Raw genomic sequence first — 16,032 nt, 5'->3', positions numbered from 1 at the left:
TCATTTTTTTTAAATTAATGATTAGCAACTTTTAGAATAATTTTGTATTTAAAATGTACTTCTTTTATTTATATTGATATTTACTTATTTTGTTATAAATATAAGTAAGTTTATGGTATTTGACATATATACAATATCCAAAAATAATTTTTCTTTATATATACTATATCCGAGTACTTTCCGAGTACTCCCCCAGTACTCCGATTATACTTAACTCCCCAGTCGGTCGCCTATGGTCCGTCTAGCGACTTTCGCAACCTTAATTAATAGTATAAAAGAACGATTCACGAACATCATAAGCAACATAAATGAACAAAAATGAATAAATGCGAACAGATATAACTGGGTGAACCAATTAAAAGTGGAGGTGAGCATCAATTTGTTGGGCTTAATAAATTAATAAAACTATATTTAATGGTAATTGGGGATATTTTAATTTATAAAACTAGACTAAATTTGTAGCAGGCCTAAAAATTTTTAATGAACATATAAACAAATGTAAACAAAAAAACCTTAAATAAAGCTTAACGTAACGAACATAAACCAACGTAAATGGACGAGCATACATACAAATTTAATTGAACGAACAAGTTATTTGTTCATGTTTGTTCGCGTAACTAAATGAATAATAACTCTTGTTCATATTCATTCGTATAATAAATAAATGAAAACGAGCTTCCCATTAAATGTTCACTGAACGTGTGGTTCGATTACGGGTCTAAAGCTGTAGTTCGACTTGCTTCAAATTCTAATCTAAAGCAATAAATCTCAAACTCTGCTTAATCCGGCCTTGTCTCAATTATTATTTGTTAGTTATTTATATATTTACGTCTATATATTATATATGTGAAGAGGTATGTACCCGCCTTAACAACGAGCGAGGCGGGTCAACCCACAAAGATACAGACAAGTGACTTGAAATCAAGACATTATGAAGGCACAAAGCCAAAACCTATGCGCATGGCGCATATCACATATGCTCAGGCATCATATGCCCAGGCACCACAGATGCTCACGCATCACATATGCTCACGCATCATATGCCCAGGCACCACAGATGCTCACGCATCACATATGCTCACGCATCATATGCCCAGGCACCACAGATGCTCACGCATATCACACATGCTCAGGCATCATATGCCCAGGCACCACAGATGCTCACGCATCACATATGCTCACGCATATCACATATGCGCGTGGCGCATATCACATGCTCGTGCATATCACATCTGCGCATGAAACATCTGCGCGTGAGAATAAAGAGAAGACCTCGCGCATCCTCAGGATAGGCGCATATCACATGCACATAATCAACCTCGTCCTTATCCAAATCAGGATTAGGGCAACCTTGATTGTGCACGTCAGACAACCTTCCAGAAGGTATCTTTTTAAGGAATAAGAATATGCTGATGTTGACAGCTGCCAAATGAAAGGTGGACAACTCAGCATGACACATGTGCTACCACGTGATTACAACCAATGAGAAAGCACCAGGTGTCCCAGAGGACACGTGGCGCAGAGCAATTGGAGGAGGCCAACAAGGCTGAGCCCAATCAGTGGAAACCCTAGCACTATAAATACATCATAACTTACACAGTTACAGGGGACATTCATTCACATTCAAGCATATTCAATTACATTCACTCACAGACAGTCAGAGTCAGTTACTTTCTCAATCACAGAAATCTACAGAGTATTCAGCTATTAAGCAATACTCTCCAGATTTCCCTACTCTCACAACATTATCTTCTCCTACAGATACTTATTCTCACACCGGAGGGTTACCCCAAAGAGGACCCCTCTGTCCCTTTCTGAGGGGTAAGTTAACGGTGCTGTTCATTTTGTAGGTGGAAGAACCCAGATCCAGAAAAACCATCGGTGAAGAATCATAATCACACCCGAGGAAAGTAGATCGTCTACGAGTGAGTCGATCCACGTATCTTCATTGGCGCCATCCACTGTTACAACGGCAATCAGATCTCATCAGATCTATATATAAAAACAAAAATCACCATGGTTTCTGGCGTTCATAACGTTGATCAAGTTCTGGAGGATATTGAACGTGAGGACGTTAATGAGGGACAACAGTTTCTGAGGGGGCCGCGTGATTCTACGCGCACCACCAGTAACCGTCCCTTCATCACAACTCCTCACGGCCAGACTGAAACTCCTCCAGACGATCTCACATTACAAAATCTTGCCGGCGCAAAGCAAAAGGGACCAATGGGTCCAGAAGATGAAACAAATGATCCTAAAGAATGGCTCATAAACGAGCAGCGGCGTCTAATGGACAAGTATAATGAGATGGTCAAGCAGAAAAAGCTAGCCGACTTAACACAAAGGCAAGCGCTTGATAAGCAAACTGTTCATGCAACAAAAAGGCCGCGCACGCCGGAAGAAGGACATTCTGTTCACACTGCACACACTGAGTTCAGTGATGAAGAAGTGCATAGCAAGAGGAAGACGCGGGATACTCATGCAGGAGGCTCACAGCTCCGCGCGCCTGTGAACATGGCGCCTGGAGCCAGAGCCGATCTGGATCTGCACATGCCGTACAACCCACCAGTCAGAGGGCAAGTGGACGTAACCACACCGTACAGACCAGCCATCTTGGTGAAACACTCAAAGTTCACTGCGCGCATCGCGCAGGCTCCCATCCAGCACAAAACCAAGATGCCAAGTGGTTTGGGTAAATATGACGGCACAACAGATCCAGACGATTTCTTGCAAGGTTTTTACAACACGGGAAACCTAGAAAGCTGGACGATGCAAACATGGTGTCATATGTTTGCTCGCTGCCTCACGGGCGCGGCGCGGGTATGGTTCGAGAGCTTGCCGACTGGGCAAATTGATGGGTTCGAGGAACTATTAGAAAAGTTCCAAGCCCACTTCGTGCAGCAGCGCAGACACACGCGCGATCCTGATGACATCATGCACTGCGTGCGCAGGAATGATGAAACGATTGAAGACTACATCACTCGTTTCAATCAGGAGTCTCTGGCAATCGGAGGTATAACTGAGCAACTCCTGCGCGTGGCCTTTATACAAGGCGCGCGCAGTGATCAACTCCGCCGAGCTCTCGTAAGCAGAGATGGCATGCCCACCACGTGGGCCAAGTTAATGGAGGCATCGCGAGTTTTCGCGAGAAATGAGAAACAAATTGCCCAAGATAGGGCAAGAGAAAGAGCGCATCAAGCTGAGTCACCGCGCAGCAAAGAAAAGCGGGGCAAGCAGAACTCTGTATGGTCCAGGTTGCAACCAACCAGTTTTTCTTCCGCAGAAAAACAGGCGCAACCAAGCTCACCCCAGGCCCAAAAAGATGTTCGTAATCGCGGGGAGGGTGACAGGAGGGAGGGCGGCAGAGATCCTAGCAGACCTCTGCCAAGAATATGGACTCCCCTCACTAAAACGCCTTCACAGGTGTTAAGCACTGAGAATGTCCAATTCAAAAGCCCTAAGCCACTACACTACAAGGGACCATCAGATAGTGGCAAGTACTGTGAGTTTCACAAATCCACTGGACACAACACCGATGCATGCCATCATTTGAAGGATGCAATTGAGAAGGATGTGAAATCAGGCAAGCTGGCTCACCTGGTAAAAAACTCAAGACCAGAAAATGAACAACCAGAAGGAGCCTCTGCCAGCAAAAAGTACAAAAGAATCTGTGTAGCTGAGGGAGGAAGGCAAGGGCAAACATCAAGAAAAATAAGCGCGCAAATCCAAGGAGATTGGCGCGAGCAACAAGTCATCTTCCCAAAAATCAGGGGAGGCCCTTCCATCAGCAGTCCTCTTGTTATCACTACACACATTGCTCATTACGAGGTGTCAAAAGTCCTGGTGGACACTGGCAGCGAATCAGACATAATGTATGAGCAATGTTTCAGGAAATTGGATCCGGCAGACCAAGCAAGGCTTGAAATTGTGAATGCACCGATCTCTGGTGTTTCCAATGAAATCATTCATCCCCTAGGTCAAATACAATTTGAGCTAACTATGGGGGATGAGAAACACAAGCGAGCCGAAGTTGTCAACTTCTTGGTTTTGCCCACCACTTCATGCCACAATATGATCTTGGGTAGGGAAACGATTGCCCAATTCAACGCCATACCGTCGCCAGCGCACGGCGCGTTGGGGTTCCTAACACCAACAGGTGTAACTTTTGTATACCGAGATCATTTTTGCGCAGTGACAAGCACTCCGCGGGAGGGGAGAATGAAAATTCCAATGGCAGAAAACGCGCCAGAGGAATGGATTCTCAACCCGAAATTCCCGGAGCAAAAAATCACAATTGGCGCTACGTTATCAGACGACACGAGGTTGAGAATGAAAAGGTTGCTCACAGCATATATGTCGGTCTTCGCGTGGCAACACTCTGATATGACTGGGGTTCCGCGGGACCTGGCGCAGCATTCTCTAAACACCTTCAAGTCTGTAGAGCCAATTGCTCAAAAGAAGAGAATCATGGGGGATGAAAAGGCGAGGGCCATGAATGAACAGGTTGAGGACCTATTGCGCGCAAACATCATCCGCCCGATACGATACCAGACATGGGTAGCCAATCCTGTGATGGTAAAGAAAAGTAACGGGTCATGGAGGATGTGCATTGACTTCAAGGACCTCAACAAAGCGTGCCCAAAGGATTGTTACCCCCTACCAAACATCGATGCAAAGGTGGACTCCGTGGCGCCATTCAAGCTAAAATGTTTTCTGGATGCCTACAAAGGCTATCACCAGATTCAAATGGCGCCACAAGATGAGGACAAGACCGCATTTAGAACCGACAAGGGTGTTTTTTGCTACACAAAAATGCCCTTTGGTTTGAAGAATGCGGGCGCCACCTACCAAAGACTTATGGATGCCGTTTTCAGCGAGCAAATCGGAAGAAACCTAGAAGTCTATGTGGATGATTTGGTGATCAAGAGCAAGGAGGAAAAGCAAATGCTCAAAGACATCGAAGAAACCCTTGGGCGCCTAAAGGAAGTTAACATGAAGCTCAATCCGAGCAAATGTACTTTCGGCGTACTAGAGGGAAAATTTCTAGGTGTAATGGTCACCAAGGATGGTTTCAAGGTGAACCCTGAGAAGGTGGAGGCCATCCTTGACATGCCCTCGCCATCCACCATGAAGGAAGTTCAGAAGCTGAATTGTAGATTGGTTTCAATCAACAGGTTCCTAGCGAACCATGCAACCAAATCTACCCCATTTGTCAATACATTGAGAAACTGCTTAAAGAAAAGTCAGTTCAAATGGACTCCTGAGGCCGAGCAAGCCTTCAGTGAGATTAAAGAATGTTTGATAAATCTGCCCGCGCTCACAGCTCCTCTTCCTGGTGAAACTTTGACATTATATCTATCAGCAGGAGAACGCGCCATCGGCGCAGTATTATTGGTGGATCGCAAGGGAATCCAAACGCCAATATACTATGTGAGTCGGGTCCTGACAGATCCTGAGACGCGCTACTCCATCATGGAAAAGTTAGTTTTATCACTATCACACGCGTCGCGCAAGCTTCATAGATATTTCAATGGTCATCCCATTGAAGTTCTGACTGGTTACAACATCCAGCAAGTCTTGCGGCGCCCCGCGCTCTCAGGAAGGCTGACAAAGTGGGCGCTGGAATTAGGAGAGCACACGATCTCCTATAAGCCCCGTCCAGCAATAAAGGGACAAGTCTTGGCTGATTTCATTGCAGAAGTCCCAGAAGGAAGAATTGAAGAGGCTCAGCGCGAGGTAGACCCTCCGCGAGCCAATGATGAAGAAAAGGTTTGGAGATTGTTCACTGACGAAGCTTCAAACAATGAAGGGTCCGGCGCAGGCCTCAAACTGGTGGATCCAGAGAATCATGAATATACTTACGCCATCAGGTTGGACTTCAAGAGCACCAACAATGAGGCTGAGTATGAAGCCCTGCTGGCTGGCCTGCGCATCGCGCACAAATTCGGGGTTAAGAAGCTAGAGGCCCATGTTGATTCATATTTGGTAGCAGCACAGGTCAATGGCCTTTATGATGCCAAGGAGAACACCATGCCTCTATATCTAGAGCAGGCGAAAAAGCTCATCGAGCAATTTGACTGCTTCAGAATCATTCATATTCCGCGCAGTGAAAACAAATCTGCAGACGCGCTGAGTAAGATGGCATCAACCAGTTTTGATCACTTTGGCAAAGATGTCAGGGTAGAAGTAATGAGCAACCCGTCGGTGGTAGCGAAGTCTGTCCTGGTAACTTATACAACCCCTTCATCATGGATAACTCCAATAATGGAATTCTTGAAGGAGGGAAAGGTACCAGATGATCGCGCACAAGCGAGGAAGATAAGACACAAGGCGCAGAACTATGAACTGCTTGATGGTACATTATATCGACGCTCTTATCTTGGACCGCTCATGAAATGTCTAGATGCTGAGGAAGCAAGCTATGTGATCAGAGAAATACACGAAGGAATCTGTGGAATTCATGCTGGCCCGCGCATGGTGGTTGCCAAGGCAATGAGCGCAGGCTATTATTAGCCAGGCATGTACTTGGACGCTCTAAAGGAGATCCAAAAGTGCAAAGCATGTCAGAGCTACGCGCCAAACACCATGCGGCCAAAGAACAACTTGATTCCAGTAACCTCAGCATGGCCTTTCCACAAGTGGGCAATCGACATTGTGGGTCCCCTACCGCAAGCGCCTGGGCGAGTAAAATTTTTGGTAGTGGCAGTAGACTATTTCACAAAATGGGTTGAAGCCAAGCCACTAGCAAAAATAACAGCCGAAGTGATGAAGCAGTTTATCTGGAGCCACATCATATGCCGTTTTGGCTTGCCTATGGAAATTGTGAGCGATAATGGCAAGCAATTCACTGACAAGAAGATTTCCAACTGGCTCAAGGAATTGCGCATCAACCAAATTTTCACTTCAGTTTATCACCCTCAGGGGAATGGACACGTGGAACGCGCGAACCAAAGCTTGTTAAATGGGTTGAAGAAAAGGTTAGAGGGAGAATCCCATTCTTGGGTCGAAGAGCTACCTAATGTCCTGTGGGCACACAGGACATTAAGCAAAACCAGCAATGGCGAATCCCCGTTCAGCCTAACCTATGGAACAGAGGCAATGATTCCAGCAGAAATCGGATGCCCATCCCATAGAGTGCTCATGATGAACAAAATTGATAACGAGCGTGAAAGAAGGTTGGATCTCAACTTACTTGAAGGGCGCAGAGAGGCGGCTATCATCAGTGAAGCCAAGTACAAGAAAAAGCTGGAAAAATATTACAACCAGCGCGTGAAAGAATGCCACTTCAAGAAAAATGATTTTGTCCTTCGAAACAATGAAGCTAGCCGCGCGATACCCCCGGGAAAATTGTCCCCCAATTGGGAGGGACCATATCAAGTCTTGGAAGAATTGGGAAAAGGCGCATACGCCTTAAAAGATTTGAATGGAAAGAAGATCCCGCGCGCATGGAACGCGGCACAGCTTAGAAAATGTTTCATGTAAAAATGTCAAGTTTGTAATCAAGGCTTTTTAAGCCAGTATGAATAATGATACGCGCTATCTTTTCTTAATGTGGATTCTATTACCTTTTGCATACATGTTTCACACTTCCCTTTATTAGTTTTGAGCAATATGACAACATTGTATTGACATCAAAACGAATTAAAAACGAAGTAAAACATACATGCGCGAGCTTCAAGCACAAACGCGTTAACGAGTCTTAACTCTAAAACGTCAGGGCCTTAGCCCAATTCTATTACCTTTTGCATACATGTTTCACACTTCCCTTTATTAATTTTGAGCAATATGACAACACTATATTGACATCAAAACAAAATAAAGCGAAGTAAAACATACATGCGCAAACGCGTTAAAGAGTCTTAACTCTAAAACGTCAGGGCCTTAGCCCAATAATGTGAGCCTTAGCTCAAACAACTCACAACATCCATCCTACATGCTGCGCAGCCAGACCATAAAATACCTAAACACAACTAAGGCAAAGCAAATGCCAAAACATAGTTGTTAAGGTCTCAGGTCGAGGTCGCGCATAAAATTGTAATGGATATCTGAGTAACACATTGACTCGTAAGGCTAAAAAAAATCATAATTCCATAAACGCGCGATAACGTCGCGCAGAAGAGTAATAATGAAAGCGCCAAGACATGTGTCAACATAATCAAGATATCGCAGAATCGCTTACAATATGACAAGGGTTAAGTATAATAAATTCCTTACAACCTTGTTCTTATTCCAACGCGCAAGCATATCTTATATTCAACAAGCAAACATGCGATATAAAAAGATGAACGGGAATGCGCAAGATGCGAAGAAGGGAAAAACAGAATTTCATTCAAAACCATTGAAATTTACAAGTTTACAAGATGAGATACAAACTACAAAAAAAAAAAAAAAAAAAAAAAAAACATAAAGGGCTTCTCAAGTCTCCACGTTGACATCAGCCTCTTCATCATTCTCATCATCGCCCTCGGCATCTGGCGCAGCCTGCTCCTCGTCATCTCCAAACTGACCATAGTCAAGTTCTTCATCTTGAATGGAGTCTTCTATCGCAACAGTGTCAGGAGCGGATCCTTTGGCCACGCCAGAGCCGCTAGCAACGCCAGCATTCCCCGCGACATCATCGCCGCCAGCCCCTTCGCACTCGTCAAGTAATATCTTTAGCGCGACGAGATCGGGCTGGTCAGCAAGCGCGGATATCTGCAAATCATAAGGAAAAATATGAGTACAAAAAGACTTACAAAATAAGTCAAGGTAATCTCATTAAAGTTAAAATACCTGCGCAAGGATGGGAATGGGAGTATTTATATACTTCTCCCCCATCGCGGCCATCTCCGCGCAGGCAGCGGAGCTCTGATAAGGGTACTCGGATGGGTTCTTCTTCAGCATGCCATATTCATAGCCATCCGTAAACCCTTCAGCTCGCCCCACCAAGCGCGCGGCAGCATTGCAGTCCATCACAAGGGCCTGAAACTCGTCTGAATATTTCATCGCGAAAGCGCAACGAGTCATGCCCTGTGAGATGAGCCAGTGGCGATCCTGCGCGAGGCTAGCAACAGACGTCTCGAGGGAAGGAACCTGAGAGTTTAATAACTCAACAGTTTCCTTAGTCTTTTTCAGCTCCTCTTTGTCAGACGCTGCTGCCGCCAAGATTTCTTCTTTCTCCGCCCGCGCAGCATCAAGTGCTTCCTGGCTAGACGCTGCCGTCGCCTGGGCTTCATCTTTATCGGCCTGCGCGGCCGCCAGTTCCCTCTTCAGGCGCCAACCTCACTCTCCATTGATGATTTCTCAGTGATAGACTGGACGAGAGCTTGGTCACGCGCCTCAGCCTCCAGCTCCAAGTCGCGCGCTCGGCGCGCGAACTTGGCCGCATCCGCCTCCGCCGCCTGCAGCTTCTCCCGCGCCGCCTGAAGCTCATGCCCGCGCTTCACGAAGGCGCTGTTGGCACTGGCTCTGTTCTCACTGAGCTCGGCTTGGAGCTTTTCAACTCTCTCGCGAGCATCAGAAAGATGCCAAGCAGACACCTTAGCCTCTTGCTTGGCTTCCGCAAGAGCATCACGTACTTTAACGTAATCAGAGCGAAGCTCTTGGGAGGCAGCAATGAAGGCCGACCCAGCAAACATATGATCATTGAGCAGGTCGTCGCGAGCGCGGTCCTCCTGGAACCTCCTTTCAGATGGAGGCACAGCATGAGCCCAGAATTCCGCACACACCCCCATGGACTGAAAGGTGCTGTCTTCAGTTATATTCCATCTCGGGCGGTAAGTGTGATCGGCTTCCTGCAAAAAACAAAGAAATTGTCTAAGTCATCAAAACATTAAGATGGAAGTCCGCGCAGCGTAGCAAGAAAGAACCTATACCTGCGGGGATGAAGCAGAAAAGTCAGCGCCAGCCCCACGAGAAGGCTCCGCTGCGAAACCTCGTGGCGCTGCAGGGCTGGCGCGGGCGCCATCGGAGTCCTCAGCATGAACCTCCTCATCCTCCTCTGAAATAGGCCTCTTCTCCTGCGACATGGAATCAAAATCGGTCTCGCGGGGAGGGCTGTGCGCAGGAGGAGGTGAGGGAGGTCTCGCCGCCGCCAGGTCGGCGCGCAAAACGGCCTCCTGCTCCTTACTGATCCCGATGAGGGGAGATTCATCGCTTGCAGGAGCAGGAGCAGAGCCAGCGGCGCTGGCGCCGGCGCTAGGAGTGCCGCCAGAAGCTTGTACGCCAGCTACAGCTTCTATGAAATAATCAAACAACAAGAAATGGTTACTGACTTGATCTAAAAGAAAGTCAGAAAATAAGAGCGCAATACGTACCTTGGCGCAACTCCGTTCGCGAAGCAAACATCGCCATGAAGTCCATTCTACCCTTCTTTGAGGGTAAAACAGGGGACTTCGAAGCGACCTCCGGCGCAGCCTCGGCATCTTGTTGCGCTGTCGCCGGCTCTACAAACATTCGAGCAAGACAAGATTCATTAGTAATTCTATAAGAATCGCGCTCATACAAACATAAAAGATAACCAAAGGACAAGCAAAGTATACCTGTCGAGGGCGCAACGCCACTTCCCTTTTCCGTAGCGCGAATGGAGGAGGTAGCGCCACCATACCTCAAGTGGACAGGAGGTCTGCCCACTTTTTGAGGCAGGGAAGCCAAGGAAACCTTGGTGGTAAACCCCGGGGTTTTCCCAAATCCCCCCGCCTGGGTAGGAGGATCCTGAACAACAGGGGCATCATCCTTCTTCTGCTTCTTACTGGCCCCTGCGCCAGTTTTCCCCTTAGCTTTACGCTTTAGTTGGGGCGGCTCCTCTTCCTCCTCCTCCTCCGCGAGCTCCAGCTCGTAATTTTCGAGCGCATCTACAATACATGCAACAAAAGTGTTAGCCAAATTTGGTATTATAAAGAAAAATGCATAAGTACAAAGGCTTACCAGGCGCATCGCTGTCAAACAAAAATCCCAGATCAACAGGGATGAACATGTCATCAAAGCGATCTGGGAAACCAACCTCCCCAGCGCCAAGCGCGACGGAGCCACCCTCCACTTGATCATCATAAGCGGCGTGGATATACTCCTTGGTGACTGCACAAAACAAGTCAAGTGATATCAGCAAAAAGAATTATATTCGCGCAGAAAAAAAAAATAGCAATGAGATAAACTTACACAACCCGTCGACTTGGATAACGGGCTCAAGCGCGCTGTCCGCCCACATCTTGCTCATACCAACCCCCACCAGTGCCTCCTCACAAATGCTCTTGGCGGGGGATGGTTCAGTGGTCAGCTTATTAACCCAGGCGCCAGTTGGGTTCTTGAGGACACCCACATCCGCAGGCGCAGAAGAAATCGAGCGCATGGTCATACGGATGGGGATCACACCAGCCCTTATGTAAAAAAATCTCTCTGACCAGTCATGAAGGCTCTTGAATGACACAGTGGAGCACTTCACCTTCTGACTGCGAGGAACGAAGGAGAACCAAGAATCTTGGATCTTGGGCTTGTAAAAAAACTGAAAGCGCCGAGGGGTGGGCTCCTCGCGCTGGGATTTGCACATGAACTCAAAGTGAGTCATGCGCACAAGCCCAAATGGATGGACTTGGGATATATGAATCCCAAAAAACTTAAGCACCGCACCCACAAACCTTGTCATCGGGAGACGAAGGTTGCAGGGGTGAAAAAATGGCTATATAGGGATATATAGCCGGCAGGCGGGTCCGCCGCCATTTGCCCGGCTACAGGCAACATGCAGCCAAACACAGGGAGGAAGCCCTGAGAGGCAATAAGGCTGTCAAGATCAGCCTGCCTCAATTTGCAGGGGATTTCATTCCACCTCTTCACGGCTTTGGTCCTCCCTACCTCCTCCGATGAGACCTCAGCAGCCTTCTTCCCCTTGCCGGTCTTCTTCAAAGTAGACATTACTATTGATTTTCTACGGCAATGGATGGGGGAGATTATGTTGTCTGAGCTATCAGACATACAACTTTGACAACGAACGAGGGTTGTTTCTGAATCACAGGTATTTGGAAGCAGAACAAAGATAATCGGAAGACAAAGACAGAAAGAAAAAAGCTCTGAAAAATACACAAGATGAAGGATAAAAGAACTCTAAGGGCTGGCTTTTATAGGCCCAGGAGAGAGAAAGTTGGGTGCTGATCGGACTTCACGCGCCCCCACTCGCAGGTCTAAGCCAACGCGAGCGCGACACGTGTCCCTGACAACTGGGTGAGGGGACACGAAAGGAAAAATACAGCTGTTGCCAGAGTTCACGCGCCACCACTCGCAGGAATGACCAATGCGAGCGCGACACGTGTTCCTGACACTGGGAGGGGACACGAAAGGCAACTGTAGCACCTCGAGCACACGAAAGGTCTGACACGTCTCCATCACTGACCCATGTCAGCAACAACCAACCACGTTCAGAGACGTTTCGTTTTCAACCAAGAGGATAGATCTTCGCGCAATGACGAGTAATAAGAAGAAAAAGACAAAACCCCTACTACAGAGCAAATTGTTAAGTCTAACATCTATCTTGCCTCGCTCGCGCGAGACAAGACACACATTAGACTGGGGGGGCTTGAAGAGGTATGTACCCGCCTTAACAACGAGCGAGGCGGGTCAACCCACAAAGATACAGACAAGTGACTTGAAATCAAGACATTATGAAGGCACAAAGCCAAAACCTATGCGCATGGCGCATATCACATATGCTCAGGCATCATATGCCCAGGCACCACAGATGCTCACGCATCACATATGCTCACGCATCATATGCCCAGGCACCACAGATGCTCACGCATCACATATGCTCACGCATCATATGCCCAGGTACCACAGATGCTCACGCATATCACACATGCTCAGGCATCATATGCCCAGGCACCACAGATGCTCACGCATCACATATGCTCACGCATATCACATATGCGCGTGGCGCATCCGCGCGTGGCGCATATCACATGCTCGTGCATATCACATCTGCGCATGAAACATCTGCGCGTGAGAATAAAGAGAAGACCTTGCGCATCCTCAGGATAGGCGCATATCACATGCACATAATCAACCTCGTCCTTATCCAAATCAGGATTAGGGCAACCTTGATTGTGCACGTCAGACAACCTTCCAGAAGGTATCTTTTTAAGGAATAAGAATATGCTGATGTTGACAGCTGCCAAATGAAAGGTGGACAACTCAGCATGACACATGTGCTACCACGTGATTACAACCAATGAGAAAGCACCAGGTGTCCCAGAGGACACGTGGCGCAGAGCAATTGGAGGAGGCCAACAAGGCTGAGCCCAATCAGTGGAAACCCTAGCACTATAAATACATCATAACTTACACAGTTACAGGGGACATTCATTCACATTCAAGCATATTCAATTACATTCACTCACAGACAGTCAGAGTCAGTTACTTTCTCAATCACAGAAATCTACAGAGTATTCAGCTATTAAGCAATACTCTCCAGATTTCCCTACTCTCACAACATTATCTTCTCCTACAGATACTTATTCTCACACCGGAGGGTTACCCCAAAGAGGACCCCTCTGTCCCTTTCTGAGGGGTAAGTTAACGGTGCTGTTCATTTTGTAGGTGGAAGAACCCAGATCCAGAAAAACCATCGGTGAAGAATCATAATCACACCCGAGGAAAGTAGATCGTCTACGAGTGAGTCGATCCACGTATCTTCAATATGAAAACTGAAAATGCATATTATCTAGTTATTTTTGTAATTACTTCAACTTCATATAAAATTATTATGCAAATATATATTAGATAAAAGCTATATAGTTGTCAGAAAATTCTAGGCTTACATTATGAAAACAATTATTAAAATATACAATAAAAAAGTGGCATATACATAATTTCGTGGCTTTTTTATCTTTAACTCTAATTTGTAACTTCATGCCATTCTGACAATCGTTTCCAACACCACTGATATACAGTTGTTCTCCTGGATCGGTCATAATAAAAGACAAACTTCCACAACCTGGTACATAAGATGCTATAGGGTCAACTGTAGAACATTCTTCAAACTGATTGGGTTCCACAACGTATATATTATGTTTTGTATTATCGTATCTGAAATCTACAACCACAACATATATTAATTAGTTAGTTAGCTTTCTTTTTTGCCAGAAGTCATAAAATCCTACACAAATATATATATAAAACCAACAAATCATGCACATAATATAAAATATAAATAATTTATCTCCAATCCGGATGTCCCTTGAAGCCGCCCAAGCTTTGTAATCAACACCCACGTCCCATCCTTTATTTTCTCCGACCGCATGCACCACTTGCTCAGGACCTGCTTCTAGGGAAATTTTATCTTGCTCTAGTAGAAGATCATTACTTAATCGAGCCCATGTGGCTTCAGCCATTGTTGTTGCTTTGAGGATGAAAATGCCCAAGTTATCCATTTTGTTGGTTATATATATATTTTCTTTCTATTGTACAAGTTGGACATCTTAGATATAGAAGAAGGAAGCATGCTAAATACTCTCTGCGCCATTAGAATTGTGATAGAAGATGTTCAAAATTTCTAAATTTGGGAAACTTGTCCTTTCGTTACTAAATTAAACTAACAAAAATATAGGTCTATTATTGTGTTGTTTAAGAGGGCATAAATGCCTTTTTCACATACATGTTCTTTGGATATTATGAATTTTCGGCATCATTAGTCAAAAGTGTACGCCCAAATGTTTCAGCAATTATACTTTCTTTGTTAACAATTTTTTAAAACGGCGACTTTCTTGTATCCAGGATACCGTACTTTTCAAATTTTGAGAGCTCTGATGCTCCACTCTGGCCTGACTATGTTGTCTTAACTGGGCCCACACTGGCTTTAGAGTTTGACTTGGATGTTCCCATAAATTATCGGGCAGCCAATGCATGAGCCAAACTTGTCCCACCAATTAAAAATAAATACATCATTTAGCCTTTAACCCACTAAATTACTAAGCTAGGGCAAAACCGATCTTCAACGATCCGGAAACACGCCTCCCTGATATTGACAAGTTTGACAACATTGAAACCTTCATACACATTTTCGATGAAATGCACGTCGAAGAAAAGAATGATTTGCTGTGACATCTGCCCAAATCCGACCCGACCCAGGTACCCGTTTTCGGATCCGATTTTAAGATTTAAAATTTGATTATAATCTTTATAAATTTATCAAATATATATATAATAATAATAATGATAATAATAATAATTCCTTTCCGCCGTCCCGCCCCTTTTTCTCTTAACTCTTTGCTTGTCCTTTGGTTCTTCCCGCCTAAGGATGTCTGCGCAGCTCCACGCGCCAGACTCCTTACAAGGAAGCCTGCGTGAAGACCAGCTGTTCCTGCGATACGCGAGGCGAACTGTTCCCGCGGCGCGCAAAGGATTGTAGTTCTTCCCGCGGCGCGCTAAGGATTGTAGTTCTTCCCGCGGCGCGCTAAGGATTGTAGTTCTTCCCGCGGCGCGCAAAGGATTGTAGTTCTTCCCGCGGCGCGCTAAGGATTGTAGTTCTTCCCGCGGCGCGCTAAGGATTGTTCTGTCTGCCTTCGCCCTCGCGCACTCAAGCCTTCTCGCGCTAGACACTTAAGTCTTTTCTCCAGTTTAAGCCAGCCTGTATGCTTTTGAAATATCTTATCTTCTGTGCTATACCTGCCAAGGTATGGGCACAGTAGGCCAGATCTGACATCTGTCCGAAAAGTCACTTTCGGCGCAGCTTGCTTACCAACCCTCTTGGTTGTTAGAAAAAGTAACTGGCATAATCTTTTAAAATCTTCTTTTCTATGTCTTGAACAGTACTTTGACTGACCCCTCCCATGCTATGAACAGTAACCTGTCAGCCTTCCCCATCCCCTGCAGCTGCCACCATATCTTTTGCTTTTGATATCTTTTGCTTTGATTTGATAAGATCTTTTTCCCCAATTCAAGGGATGTGTTCCCTAGGGTTTTCCTATAAATAAAACTAATTTCTTGGATAATTAAACACTACACTCAAACACTTAAACACTCCCCAAAATCTTTCTCCCTTACTCTCAGCCGAAGATCCTCAGCGAC

The sequence above is a fragment of the Bidens hawaiensis genome, unplaced genomic scaffold, assembly GCF_021521415.1.
Source record: "Bidens hawaiensis isolate Kalapana, Puna unplaced genomic scaffold, B.hawaiensis_p1.1 tig00030506_1, whole genome shotgun sequence".
Taxonomy (NCBI): domain Eukaryota; kingdom Viridiplantae; phylum Streptophyta; class Magnoliopsida; order Asterales; family Asteraceae; genus Bidens; species Bidens hawaiensis.
This window is presented reverse-complemented; position numbering follows the sequence as displayed.